Source organism: Gadus macrocephalus, chromosome 22 (assembly GCF_031168955.1).
Source record: "Gadus macrocephalus chromosome 22, ASM3116895v1".
NCBI classification, from domain to species: Eukaryota; Metazoa; Chordata; class Actinopteri; order Gadiformes; family Gadidae; genus Gadus; species Gadus macrocephalus.
Window position 1 is genome coordinate 15,073,114 of NC_082403.1, and position 15,760 is coordinate 15,088,873.

The 15,760-nt window shown below is 41.2% G+C and overlaps 2 long non-coding RNA genes across 2 annotated transcripts; one reads left to right on the top strand and one right to left on the bottom strand.

Annotated features, from left to right (window-relative positions):
• Positions 1-11,429: 11,429 nt before the first annotated feature.
• On the bottom strand, positions 11,430-11,960 carry LOC132451676 (uncharacterized). The gene is made up of 2 exons (XR_009524180.1): positions 11,688-11,960; positions 11,430-11,578 (listed from the first exon to the last, which is right to left on the bottom strand). It is a non-coding gene; the product is annotated as an uncharacterized LOC132451676 (long non-coding RNA).
• Positions 11,961-12,300: 340 nt separating this feature from the next.
• On the top strand, positions 12,301-13,031 carry LOC132451269 (uncharacterized). The gene is made up of 2 exons (XR_009524023.1): positions 12,301-12,521; positions 12,625-13,031. It is a non-coding gene; the product is annotated as an uncharacterized LOC132451269 (long non-coding RNA).
• The last annotated feature ends 2,729 nt before the right edge of the window (positions 13,032-15,760 follow it).

Consider the following 15,760-nt stretch of genomic DNA (forward strand, 5'->3'; position numbering starts at 1 on the left):
TGTAAAGTCCCTCAAATCAGCAAATCAGAATCAGCTAAACGTGACGTATATATCAAGGATGTCTATACCAAAACAAAATGAATGAATTTATTATTTACGCTCCTCAGTGAGATTGTAACATTTTAGGATATTTTCTGAATTAAAATGCACTTTGGTAACATTTCAAGCAATAAATGTGCATTTTATTTTCTTCATCTTCAGTCAGTGAACATTTATGATGTTCATTTAACTATTTAATGCCGTTTTCTATTGTTGCCATGGGGATTCATATGGACTCTTGCATGTGGTTTGAATCAATGTCCTTTCGTTGTGTAGTCATCTGAGATATTGTAAAGGATGATGTTCCTTCTAATAAATGTTTAGCTTGTCCCTGGGATGACATTAATTCCTCTTCTTTGGGACGGGGTCGGCCAACGTGTATTTGGGGATGCACTGATTCCCCTTTCCCATAGACCAAGTAGTACTTACATTTGGGTACACGCCGATACCGAGTACTGATATGAGAACTTAATAATAACATTACGGTATAAAAAACATGCTCCCTGTAGAAAAGAGGGCTGATTGTTATCTCCGTGGTTACGGCCCATGGCAATTCATGATGCCTTTAGGTATAGCCTAAGATACCTTAGGCTTGGACATCAGCCTTGTGTCCGCTATCGTTTTAAGAGTGACAAAATAGCCTTGAGTACGTTTGAAGTTCATAGAACACGTTCTACAATAAGAAACATTGCAGCTTTCTGTTCACTGGCTCCTTGACACAGGAGCAGTACTTCATCAGAGTTTCACAGATATCAGATATTGGATCACCTGGTAACCTGTAGTTTACCTGCAGTAGGGGCCCTGTGTCTCTGTGGGGGTACCCTGCAGTAGGGGCTCTGTGGGGGTACCCTGTAGTAGGTGTCTCTGTGAGGGTTGGTGTGCCCTCCAGAAAGCTGCAGGGCTTGATAAGCTCCTCAATGCCTCTCCAGCTCCTAATTCCATGGTGTGAAAACTGTTGTGGGATAATTTCTTTTTATTCAACTTAATTTAAGAATGCTTGATTCTGATTGGCTGGAAGGAGGGGATTAACCCGGCAGGTTGCCCACTGACTTGTCAGTTCTACTTGCTGCTGACTGAGCACAGCGTCATCAAATAGTAGATCAATACACTGCTTGTATTGTAGCCTTCAAATCGAGAGCTGGTAAATTGTGAAAAATTAATTAAACTGTAATCAGAAAACGCGGTTATATGCTATACCCTATAGTATCTGTGGTATAAAGGCTGGCACAAATTTCAAATTATAAATATGTACACTTTATGTTGAAAGTGTAGACCGTCGCGATTCCCATTGAAACGATTGGCGCGATGATTATTCTTCAAAACGAGAGCTGGTTAATTGTGAAAAATGAATTAAACTGTAATCGGACAACGCGGTTATATGGCCCTCTAGTATCTGTGGTATAAAGGCTGGCGCAAATTTCAAATTATAAATATGTACACTTTATATGTTGAAAGTGTAGAGTATCTGTGGTATAAAGGCTGGGACGAATTTCGAATTATAAATATGTACAATCCATAACGTTAGCTCTCTGACTCATAGCTCAGCGGACTAGAGAATACCTCCCATTGCCAAGTCGTAGCTAAGGTCCTTCCTATTTACTGGTGGAGTGAACATCGTTTACGTTGCATAAGAACCTTATGGGAGGGTAATGATTGTTCCAGGTATTAGTCAAACCCTCAGGCGTTAACAGGGAAACTAAATTATGGCATGTGAAAAACGTTATATTTGTATTGTAAAACGCATGAAAATATAAATGAAGGATCTTAATTTCTTTTCTTTGGCAAGTGACCATGGTATAAGCGGGATAATGCCCTTTGAGGTGTCCAAAACATATTTGGTCGATCGTAATTAAAGGGGACTACTTTTTGAGGGAGATGACCTCAAACAAGCATACATTCAATAAGCTTGCAATACGAATTAGAGAAAGCATAATTATTAAAGTATTTGAATTGTTTTATTATGTTGGCAAGCAAGAAGTAGAATAAATGGGATAATCACCTCGAGGCAGGGCAATAAACAGTTTGATATGCCCGGCTCGTGGAAGGTTACCGTCACGGTAAGCCGTGATTATCCCTTACGTATGGACTATTACTTATGCTATTGGCTGTTTATTTATATCTAGTGTGCAAAATGAAGATGATTATACTAATAACAACAACTAATAATTCTAATTCATAATAATAATATACTTGATCATAATAGCAATAATAATAATACATTGGTTCAATACTTAAATCACATGATATAAATCATATCCTAACAAGATGCACAACCCTGTGTCCCTGCTCCTCATTTCAATATGAACTGGTCACAGTGATTATCTTGTTCTGCACACAGTGGCTCTTAAAAGCTTTTTTTAAACATTAGTGCACAATTACCCTGTTTTTACTGTCAACTATTTTGAGTATATGGCCCCCCAAATGATAGTATTCATCCCCCTTGTTACTTTTTACTTTTAAAATGCATGCTTTGGAACGCAAGACTGTGTGTCTGTGCAGTAGGAGTGTATATTAATCATTCAGACAGAGAGAGAGAGAGAGAGAGAGAGAGAGAGAGAGAGAGAGAGAGAGAGAGAGAGAGAGAGAGAGAGGGAGAGGGAGAGGGAGAGGAGAGGAGAGAGAGAGAGAGAGAGAGAGAGAGAGAGAGAGAGAGAGAGAGAGAGAGAGAGAGAGAGAGAGAGAGAGAGAGAGAGAGAGAGAGAGAGAGAGAGAGAGATCATTGTGGTGTCCTGTGAGCTCTATGTTGCTGATACATACAACACTCCCAGGCCCAGAAGTCACAGGGGAACCATAATGGAATGGATGATATCAGCTTTTGGATCATAAACTGCACCACCACCGGAGTCCAACCGCTCCTCTGAGTCATCTGTTTATCCTTTGAGACGGGCAGATTGGACAAGGATACACGTTGTGCATTAGGTGATGAGACACACAAACACACTTAACAAAATGGCTTTTGGGATACATGGCATTGTGTGCCTCGTGATTCCTGCCGCCAGCATTAGTACTTTAGGGGACCAACCCCGTGGAACTAGGGTTTTGGCCACCACTGGAGACAGAGCTGTTGGTGAGGGTGTGACGGGTCCACCACGAGGAGAACAGTGAACACCTAGCTGACCTACAACCAGGGCTTGGGTTTAAGAAGAATGGGCAGCCTCATTCAAATTCTGTTATGCCAGTTGTTTGCTGATGAAGGTCTTGTTTTACTGGTCATGGGTTGTTTTTCTAAGGGCAGACGAGGAATAGTACTTGAGCTACAACCACGTTTTTCTGCTGTTTCTGACCATCTCAGTTTGTGGGCTGCATGCCACATCAAAACCTCTAATGCCTGACAGAGCCCTCAGAAACACTGTTGTACCGGCCTGTGTTTCCCCAGGGACACTGCCGTCCCCAAGGTCTCCAAAGACCCTGAGGAGAGTCATAATAGACTAACACAGATGTCATTCATAACACATGGATCTGGTCATTCAGGGTTGCACCAGCTGTGTGTAAGGTTGTTACTTGTTACTTGTTAGTCAGTGCGTGAAGTCCTTACTATGTTTCAAACCACCATCTGGTGCGCCATCAACAACTTAGTGGTGCGAGTTGAACTTCAGCAGCTCGTTGTTGTTTCAACAGGACGAGCTGGACAACCAGAGGGGCCGCGTCGGGCCTCATGAACAAAGGCTCTTACAGAGTAGAAATTGAGATAATACGTCTTCCAAAAATAAACGGGAAGGAATTCACTTTATCGTTAGGGTTATCCCATTAACCTCCCATAAACACGGCCTGTTAATTTCCACAGAGGGGAAAACAGTTATGGAGAGAGGCTAGAGAAAGCAGATAAATGAAGGAGGCTGCCCAAACATCTTGCCCAATTACAAGACTTTATGCCTTGTTGCCAAAGTTATTCTGGTTAATAAAATATTCTCTAACTTTTATATGTTCAATTGGGTCAAATGTTTCAATTTAATGCTTTTTTTGCATGGTTGAAACAAAATCGTAAATAGGCCATGGCTGTGCCACCCGTCCACCAATCAGACTGCATTAATATCCAATATAAAAAGTACAAACTATATATATATCACAGCAATGATTCCCATACTTTCCCTATCACTAGAGCAAATGTACAGCTGCTCTCAAAAGGCGGGAGATTGACCTGGGCTACGAGCGCCGCATCAAAGACCTTTTCCTGAACAACCAGAGGTCACACCGGGACCATCGCTGCGCAGCACGCTGATATCGACGCCATGAATCCCGGTGGTAGGGAGGTAGGGAGGCGGTAGGGAGGCTTCAAACAACCCTCAGCCAGGCTCCTTCCTGGCCTGCTGGGAGGACACACAGCCCTGACAACAAACAGCCATTAGCGCCGCCGCCGCGTGCGTTAGCATGTATAATGCAGCGCGTTTGTCACCGCCAAACACTTGGCTGCCGTTTGTTTCAAAGGCTGCTATTTACTTTGCTGAGCTAAGATAAACACTTGTTTCGGTCGTTGAATCGGTAACTCGGCAATGGTATTGTTAATATCATTCTATCAATCTTTCTTCATCGCTCAACATTCTAAAGATCCATGCTGGTCTCGTCGGCATGTGCTCAAACAAAAGCATTTAAAAATTCAACAGCGCTGACATTTGAGGTGTTTGGAAACCCCCCCCCAGCCCGTCCCTCCCGGGTTTCATCTTTTATGACATGCATATAAACACAGCAGCGCTGCCTGGGTAAACAGCATTAAACCGGTTAGCAGAGGAATAGACAACAACATAATCAGGCCTCGCCAGGGCTTTGGCACCTCACCCTCCTCATCATGCCAGACCCGGCCGCCCTGCACCAGGTAATAGAGCAGCCGGCCCTGATTGTACGTGGAGAGTAATTTCCTTGCGGGCGTCGAAATATAAAACAGCCTTTATGGCCGGTGCGATGGCTAATAACCTGTCCCCCCCCCCCCCCCCCTCCATTATCTGCCTTAGCTTCACCCCTTCTCCTGGCCCGGCACGCAGATAATCAAGCACCCATAAACAACAAAGTGGTTTCCCCTTGTTTAATCAAATAGGCCTGCTTCCTTGCTTTTAAGGAAATTGCCCTTTATTCTTTATGTGATTTGCGTTGGAGGCTCGGCACTGAGCTCAGTGTCCTGGGATAATGATGGAGCAGACGTCTGGAACGTCTTTACAATAGAGCTGTCCTTTAGGGACCCAGTTGTTCTGTTAGCATGGGGATGAGCAGAATCCCATCTGTAAACGCTCAGCCTACACACAGCAGAACAATGGCTGGGAAATGAGGCGGGGGACACGCTCATACACAACGGACTGTTTAACAAGTGGTTGTCTTGTTTGTGTGGTTTTAGCTTGTAATTATCAGTTACGCACTTTCCTCGTCTCCAAAGGCCAGCTCTTTTTATAATCCCTGCACTGGTGGCGTGATCCATGCCACACACAAACATGCACACAAACACACAAACAGTACGCATACATACACACTAAGGAGCTGCACAAACCTGTGAGTGGTCAAGGCGTTCTTTCGGGTTAGTTGTTCAGCAGTTATAAGTTGCTGGACAGAGGTTTTTCTCAGTATCAGAGGCTCCTAGCGAACTGAGCAGGAAAGAGGCCGTTGGATGTAGTCGGACACAAGTGAGGTTGCGGTGTGTGAACAGTCTTCTGTACGGAGTCGTCTTCAAGATTCAACATGTCAAATCATTTTGATCGTCTCTCTCTGCCAATTAGCCTCCAGCGGTGATTGACAGCTGTCAAACTTGGTAAACGAAATGGAACCTGATGTGTCACAGTAACGTGTCTGAGAACTTGGAGTGAATAGTCATCGTTGTAAAGAGAAATTATAAAATGCTGCACTTTTGTCCCATTGGTCTGAACTATCTTTCCCTGTTTTCCTCAGGATGGGTGTTAACTGCATTACCATGGCAACCACCTAGGACCCAATAAGATATGTGTTCTCCTGATTATGATTACCAGAAAAACATAGGCAATTTATCCAACATATTCTATATAATTTCTCCCTGTCTTATGTATGTATTTAAAAGACCTGTTTCGCTAGCAGTGTGAAGGGCAGATGATTTAAAGCAGTTGCAGAGGAGAAAGTAAGTGTTATTTTGATTCAGGCGCAACCAAGCAAAAACTCCATTACACTCCAAGAAAATATTAGGTCTCTTTTCTTCGATGAATGATAAAAAATGTAATTCTAAATCATAATATATACATACATGTGCTGTGGAATTCATTTTTATACCAACTCATCTTTAGAAAATATATCCACAAGACCTTGACAGAGGCGAGAGAAAGCCTCTGATGACCTCGGCCCTGGCCTGTTCTGTCTTCAACATTCACCAAACTAAACACAACCCAGAGTGCTTTGGAGAGGGAGGCTGAATGCCTGGAGACCCCTCAGTGTGCGGAGGACCAGCCTTCAGCAGGATGGGGCGCAATGGAAGGTGACGTCCTACCTACTGTCCTTGAGCAGGCCAGGAGCAACCATCCGTGAACCGTGCTGTAGGACTAAAACATGGTTTTATTCATAAGTGGTTCACCGGCGCCGGCCTTTTCAATCTGCTTCTACCTAATCTTTCGTAATTAGTTTAGCTAAGACCGCTGAATCGATCCGCTGAAGAGCGATGGCCTACTTGGCAGGCGACGACTGCCAGCCCCTCTGTCAACGTCCTAGCGAGGTTCTGACGTCGCTCCACGTCGGACCCCTGCTGTCGTAACCGCCCTGTGTCAATAAAGATCCATCCTGATGACCATGATGTAGCTGGACTCGCTCTGACTGAGAGCGGTCCATGAAAGAAGGCGGTACGCCCTTTTCTACAATTGATGTGTATAGATTTGATTTTTTTTATAGATATATATCTTTGTATAGATGTATAGATATTAGAGCTGTCAAGCGATTAAAATATTTAATCGTGATTAATCGCATTAATGTCATAGTTAACTCACGATTAATCGCGATTAATCGCAAATTATTTTTCTATGCTAAATATCCCTTGATTTTTTTGTCCCATAATTCTTCTCATTTTAATTCTCTTATCAACATGGTGAAGTGCATCGGCTTGCCTTGTGCAAATGATTTTTTATTGATAACAACATTGGCATATACTGATCAAAACAGGACGATACAAAAAAAGAGCCTATAGTGCAATTAAAGGACTGCTTTGAACAAATGTCATTTGAACATAGCAGTCAGGCTGCTTCTTTGTTTTGAGCCAAAGAAAAAAAAAAAATTTTTTTTTTTTTTTTTTATAAAATAATTGCGTTAATCGCGCGATAAATTTCTTAACGCCGTTAAAATTGGTTTGCGTTAACGCCGTTAATAACGCGTTTAACTGACAGCTCTAATAGATATAGATCTATATATAGTTATAGATGTATATGAATAGATCTATAGATCTATATATATATGTATATATATATATATATATATATATATATTGATAGATGTATGGACATAGGTAAAGATATATGATGGATATATAGATACATAGATATATGTATATACGTATAGATGTACAGATATGGATAAAGATATTTATGGATGTATAGATATAAATATAGTTATCTATGTATAGATGTATAGATATATTTAGTATATGCTAGACGTCAACCTCCCAAGATGGCGTAATTTCATTGGTTCGCTATCTCGAGATATTGGGCATTTTCCATGATTGAGATCACAAACTCGGGATATTGTTTTCATCGCATGACAGTCGTCTCGTCACGCTAATAAAAACAAATAAACCGCTTATAAAAACCAAATAAATCCCGGCAAAAAGTGTTATCTTGTTTATTTTGGAGTGTTCACGTGTAGTATAAACTAAAACAATTATTCTCACGCTCTGTGAATAGTTGGGGCTATTCCCCGGTATTCACTTCGGCGAATAATTTTTAATCATTGATGTCTAGATATAGATATGTATATATAGATGTATAGATATCTCCAGGCTGGAGCTGGGCCAGGCTATCCTCCACAGCGTGTTCCTCAGGGCCCATCAGTGATGCTGTTAACCAGATGGGTGCGGCCTCCTTAGTATGCTGCCCGCACTGCAACCTGTCTGGACAGGTTCAATACTCTGCAGACATTAGCAGGCCAAAGAGGTAGAAAAGAGATTTCTCAATTAGCCGTCTTAATGGAATGCATTGGCTTGAACAATAAGACATCATCTCCTTGTCCTTACTGAGGCCATCCAGGACCGGGTTACAGCCCCGGGCAGCTTGCTCAGACCACTGAAGAGCTACTACACCCTCTGCATACATCTCTCTCTCTCTCTCTCTCTCTCTCTCTCTCTCTCTCTCTCTCTCTCTCTCTCTCTCTCTCTCTCTCTCTCTCTCTCTCTCTCTCTCTCTCTCTCTCTCTCTCTCTCTCTCTCTCTCTCTCTCTCTCTCTCTCATGCTCACATTCCCAATGCCACACACATCTTGGCTCCTGGTCATTGATCGGGCCATTCTGATGGTTTCCTGAACCTGATTGATAAGTTCTGTCCGGTGAAAGATCCCTTCCTTGTTGCTGCTACAGTTCCTATTGTGACCTTGTTTTCCATGGCTCCCTGACTATACACAGAAGAAGACCGGTTCAGCTCCATGCTTCCTACTGGTCCTGAGAAGGGCTCGAACTCACGTTGGCTGGTGTCTGCTGGCTGGGGGGTGGGTGGTGTCTGGCTGGCTGGGGTGTGGGTGGTGTCTGGCTGGCTGGGGGGTGGGTGGTGTCTGGCTGGCTGGGGTGTGGGTGGTGTCTGGCTGGCTGGGGGGTGTGTGGTGTTTGGCTGGCTGGGGTGTGGGTGGTGTCTGGCTGGCTGGGGTGCCAAATAATCGGTGAAGTCTGGGGCTTCATTCCAAAATGTTCGGAACCATCTATGCCTGCCAACCCAGGTCCGAGATAGCGGCCATACTTTTTTTTATGACACCAGAGTGCTGCACCGTGTGCTTGTTGGGAAACCAACATCAAGGCCCAATCCCATTTCTACCCCTTACCCCTCCCCATTCTTTTGAGGGGGCAAGGGGAAGGGGGAGGGGTAAGGGGAAGGGGTAAGCAGTAGAAATGGGATTGGGCCCAACTCTGTTCCCTCAAGAAAGAATCGCTGAAAAGGACCTTGTCCTATTGGCTTGTCCTGCTGGCAGATACTGTGTACATTATACTATACTATACTATACTATGCTATACTATACTATACTATAGTACAGATACAATCCCAAAGCAGAAGTGAATGACCCTGGGGAAAAAATACTATAGTTTACTACAGCATTTACTACAGTATACTATATATTACTATAGTATACTATAATATACTACAATATAGTGTGGGATTTACTATAGTAATTTTCCAGACATTGTAGTGTACTATAGTAAGTTACTACACAGTGTAGTATACTATAGATTACTATACTATACTACATTATAGTGTGGGATTTACTATAGTAATAATCCAGACATTGTAGTGTACTATGGTAAATTCTATAGTAAGTTACTACACAGTGTAGTATACTATAGATTACTATACTATACTACAATATAGTGTGGGATTTACCATAGTAATTTTCGAGACATTGTAGTGTACTATGGTAAATACTATAGTAAGTCACTACAAAGTGTAGTACAGTTTAGATTACTATAGTTAACTATAATATACTTTTTTTTATATATATATTCATTATTCTGTAATTTGTCCTAAAATGTATATGTGAAACATAAGCCAAATATTTGTATTATGTGGAGATTTTATTGTAGAAACATAAACCACACATAAATATAAAACATAATGCACAACATGCATAGGCTACAACAGCCAGAATATAATAACAATGAAAGAGAGTACAATTGAAGCCTTACTAACTTTAAACATTTTCTAATACAGGCATCTTGATAAGAATAATTGACTCATCGTGTACGTAGCAAAAGAATTTGCACAAAATATCATTAGGTTTGCAAAGAAGTATTTCATGGGTCATTCTGAACTTCACAATTTGCTTAGCAGTATTCACCTTAGCAAAATCATCATAGATTCTTAATTGTCTGGAATCCTTTTTTAATCAAAAAATGTGTAGGTACACCTCTTCACACTTGCATGCTGATAAGCAACCACAATTGAGCTTACAAAGTAGTATGGATTTAATGCTACCATGCTCTCCGTTTTTTAGAGCCACACAAGAATTATTGCGTTTAAAATTTGCTGAATACATTTCAGTGGTGTATAAAGTGTGGTGGATGAAACATCTCTTGAATTCTTTGACACTGGCCTCTATATAATTTCCAAAGAGAATGGACTCCCCCACTGTAATTACTCTTGTTGTGTGATTCCCGACAACCCGAGCACCACTACCTACTTTGTATGATTTTAACACTGTATTGTCTTTGTTAACAAGTTTGTTGAAAAGATCACATACATCATCACTGGCATTGTTGAATAATTCAGTGTGGTGCATTAGTGTTTTTGTGTTAGAAAATCTCTTAAAAATGTGTTCAGGGACTGCCTGTGTACCATTGAACATTTCAAGAAGAGTGCCAATTGTGTCTTCATAAACAAATGAAGAGTTGGCCCACAGCGGACCCCACATGTCAACTGCGTTGCTAAGATGGGTTAAGCAGTGAACATTATAAGATACATAACATTTTCCATAAAGCTCTTGTACGTCGACAACAAAACGCGTAAGACAAGAGGAAGCATGCAAAAGATCAGCTTTTTGGATATTATCCTGGAGGAGTGTGTAGATGGAGAAGACAAGTAATAGCCAGTGATTATAATAAACCGGGGGTAAAACTGTTTTCAAAAGAATGGGGGAATAAAATAAAAGAAATGCCCTCCATTCAGATGCCTTCCAATAGTGTCTCTCGGACAATGTCCGAGAGACCCGAAATGCCAGTGTTGGCATTTCGGGTTTAGAACTAAACCAAAGGGAATGTAGAAGAGCATACTTTCCACGGATAGTAGATGGAAGTTCATTGACTGTGCAGATAATTGGCCAAATTGAGTAATTGGATGATTTAAAAACTGAAGCCCCATCAATATTAAATGAAAGTGAAATGTTGTCAAGGGTATCAACAAAGGTTTTAAGTTTTGAGGTGTACATACACCTCAAAAGGCAGGCTTTTGTCCCATTGTGAATGCAGGCAGGTGAATGTCCCCCATGCCCATATTTGTTTTGTTGTCGTTTAAGAACTTGTAGAAAGTAGTGTTTTGGAAGAGCTCCTTCAGTTGTTGCCGTAAGGGCATTACGAGAAAATAATACCCTTCATTTTTGTTTACTATCCATCAGCCATCAACATTTCCGTCACTGCAGCAAGGGGTAAACAACTTACCTATATATTGCGAGCAAATTATACAGTAATGGTGAATTTCGAATTGTTTTGCCAAATTAAAGAAAGATTTGTCAAAGTAGTATTTACTTGTGGGGGCACATCCAGGTGCTACAATATTTAAAAGATCCAACAAATCTTTTAATCCACTGCCACTAATGCTATGCTTCAAGATGAAGGCCAGAATGAGGCACAGTAGCTGTCCACGGTTAATTGATGCACCAGAGTAGATGGGTTGCTCTTGGATTTCAGGATCGTTGAAGATGTTCTGTGCAAAGAGATGCAGACAGAAACAATGCATTGCATTTCGTAACTCATGATTTTATTGTCGTTAGTTCATCACACAAAATAACATCTCCAATCACAAAAATACTCACTGTGAAACACTGCTCATCGTCATCCATTTCAGCGGATTCTGTTTCATTTGTTCCATCCTCTGGTGTCAAGTCGGGCTGTGTTAAATTGAAAATGAGTGTCAAAGTTCTGTGCATGTTCAGACCCAGACCACAGTTCTCGAGTTATTACGATAAGTGGTCGAGTTGTAAAAAAAAGCCAGGGGGGATGGTGGATATTAACTTTTAGGGACAGATCATTTGTGATGATGACAGCATATGGTGGGAGACCAACGGTGTGATAATAATAATAATAATAATTATATTATTATATATTTTTGGGGTTAAAATAAGAGAGATGACTACTGTCATGTCATCGCTCCCATTTTATCCCCAAAAACGCAGCTGATCTGACACATCACACGATTCAGAGGCATACATCACATTTAAGGATATTAAAAACTGATTCTTATTCTTCAAAAATTAATTCGGCAGAGAAGGGAGACTAGCGTTAAACACGGGTTGGAATGAAAGGGAAGCGATGTCCGAGATGCAGAGACAGGTTCACGCTATCAGTGTCTGTCTCGTACGGTGTGGAATGAGAGCTCGTGAAGGCACTATTGCGCAAGTACGCCTTCAACAAACCAATGTATGTTGAAGTAGATTTGTGGTAATGTTATCTACTTGCATTAAAGGTCATTCCAAAAGGACTTGTGGAGCGCTGCTCCTTCCAAAGCCCCCAGAAGTTCATAAATGATCTCCTACATGGGATGTATACCAGGGAATATATGGCAGGCCATTCAGTGACTGGCCAGTCATCCAGCAGCTGCACAGAAGGAAAACCTGGCCTAGCCAAACAGGACCTTGTTGAAATAACAAGTAGGTATATAGAAATGAGAAAAGATGTTGGTTGAGTGATACCCTCATTCTCATGCTCATCTTTCGTGTATGTGTTTGTGTGTGTGTGTGTGTATTCCCACAGATGCTGCAAAGTTGAAGTTCACCTACGTAACTGATACGAACATAAAAGCATTTATACGACAAAAGCTGAACAATGCTGCCAAATTTCAGAAACAATAAATTATCAACTGTTAAAAGAAAGTTAAACTTTTGTTCTATTTTTTTTTGTATTTTAGCAGTCTGTAGAAAACACTGTGTTAATGGTGGTTGTAAGCCTAATTTATGTGCAGTGAATTATTGTTACAGCACTATGGTTAAAAATGGCAACAACAAAAAGTGATACAGTTGAAAATATCCATTAGGTAAAGTACAATGACATAGTTAAAAGAACAACAAAATACTGCATAATGCAGTTATTGTAATGCAGTATATATAGTACTATGGTATCGTAATTGTAGTATTCTATAGCAAAATAAAAGTATAATAAAAGTTCTATAATTTACTTCAGTAGATTGTAGTTTATGTAGTAAACTGTAGTAGTATATAATGTAGTATACTGTAGTAATAAAACTGCAGTTTTCTGTAGCATACTATAGTTTACTGTAGTAGTATATATGTGGTATACTGTAGTAATAAAACTGCAGTTTTCTGTAGTTTACTGTAGTAAAACTACTATAGTAAGGTTCAAAAACACTACAATATTTACTATAGTATATGTACTGTAGTTTATTTACTATAGTAAACTATAGAATTTTCTGTAGTATACTATAGTTTACTGTAGTAAAACTACTATAGTAAGGTTAAAAAACACTACAATATTTACTATAGTATATGTACTGTAGTTTATTTACTATAGTAAACTATAGAATTTTCTGTAGTATACTATAGTTTACTGTAGTAAAACTACTATAGTAAGGTTTAAAAACACTACAATATTTACTATAGTATATATAGGGTATACTATAGTTTATTTACTATAGTAAACTATAGAATTTTTTCATGTGGGGAGACTTGAAGGTTTTTGGATCCATAGTTAGTATAATCCTGACAACAATGACCCTTGACTTCGGACAGAGTAACACATTGTTCATTTCAAACCCTGCTCAACCACCTCCTCTGAAGGAACTTCAGCTACACAAATCTGCTCTGCTCCCAATGGAGAATAGAAGCACATGTGGAATGGTAAAGTGGACCATAAATTACCCAGGTCCTCGGCAGTGGCCCCGGGGCCCTCAGACACTCTGTGGCGGCTGCATACTGATGGTGGCCCCGTATCAAAGGAAACCAGTCGATTCCTCCTCTCAATCCTGATGTCCTTGAACCCACACTATGTCGCGTTTTGGACCAAGTAGAGATATATGAGGCTGCTTCTCCCCTGTGGACCAGCAGAGAGCTACGCCCCACATGGCCATGGTACTGTCTAACCCTGCAGCCCCCTCCCCCCCTGCCCACCATGCTGCACCTGGCTGTGTGTGTGTGTGTGTGTGTGTGTGTGTGTGTGTGTGTGTGTGTGTGTGTGTGTGTGTGTGTGTGTGTGTGTGTGCGTGCGTGCGTGCGTGCGTGCGTGTGCGTGTGTGTGTGTGTGTGTGTGTGTGTGTGTGTCTATGTGTATGTGTATCTGTGTCTGTGTTTGTGTGTGTTTCTAAACTTTTCAAATTGAAAAAACGGCTTAGCCCATAGAACAGCCCCCTGCCTTATGTGAAGTACTTTGAGTTGCCGCAGCACCATAATTGTGCGACACAAATCAATGTGTTTTTTGCTGAGTGACAGCCCATATGACAGCCCGCGCGTCCTTGTTGAGGCTTCCTGGGACGGGGGCATGTGGACGCAGCAGCTGAACAATGTCCTCTGATGCAGCTTCACAACAGGATTCAGGCTGCTGCAGGGAGCCTTTCTATTTCACATGTGCTCCTTTCAACCCCACCTCCACTGCTCTGGCCAGACATCCAGCCAATGAGGAGCTTTATGTCGTAGCACATAGAGATTATGAGGAATCCTTCGATTCAATTTAAACCCAGTTATGATGTCCTAAATGTTTCCTGTAGAAAACGCCTCCATTGATCAAAAAACCTCCAAGAAAAAGGTTTCACTTGATTATTGAGCAGAGTTTAGTGAACAAATGTTTAGTCTTTAACACATCCCCTTTGCTTTGCTCTAATCTTCAGAGTACTCTTAATATTTGTCCTGAAATATACATTTAATATCATATTTTAAGCTTCTTTTCAGTCCTGAAAGGCAGGTGACTTCTGCAGGTCATTGTGTGTTTGACTGTAGCTGTAGAGTTTTGAATTACAACTATGTTTTAAGGTTTATATCTAAATAACAAATTGTCTGCAGATATCTTCTACACTGTTTGTTGGTATCTCTAACACAAGTCTGTCTCTTTAGAAAACCTGCATTCAACTGCAAACCTCAGCTCAATGTTGTTGTCGTGCAAACCTTGATCCCTCTGAAATAGACATGTGCATATGCCACACAATCATTAGTTAAACTCCCATCCAACTTTTTAAATAATACGGGCGTTGATGTTCAATTATAAATGATAAAGTACATTTTAGTTCAGCGATGGTGAACATTTTTGATCTCATCTCTGAGTGGGGGTGTGGGGGGGGGTTACCTAAGTTCAGACACGGTCCAAATGAAAGCAGTAAATGGAAAGCGTGTAGGCAAAGATAATATTCTGGCATGACAAGTCACCCCTCTCTCAAGGTTTGTGGAACAAAGAGAGATGACTGCTATATCAAAAAACGAAACAGCTGCACTTAGAGGACCCAAAAAAAGAGCTCACCTCTTTGCTTAAATGTTTCAAATGTTTCAAAACACGATAAAGTGGCCTTCCTTTGTGTGCAGGTGTCACTGAATTAGGATGTATCCGCCGTCATCCGACTGTTAAAAGCTTTAAATGGCAATTTCGATCTCCAAAGACCTTAATTTAAATAAATGTCCCCTGTCACTATCCATCCCAGAAGGAGGTTCCATAATGGTGAGCGAGCCTTTGGCCGCTTGTTACAGCCGTGCATTAGCAGTGTCATGATGTCACGGACCGGCTGGAGGTCCACACAAGAGGGGCAGGTGGTGACGTGTTATCCCTCCCCCAGCAGTGGTTGTTCTGCTGGACAGGGTCTGACAGAAGTACTGCAAGAGACCCGCTCTCCAACTCACTGCTGGGTGGGCACTTTATTTCACCATAGGAGCCAGAAAAGAGAAAAGAGACAGAA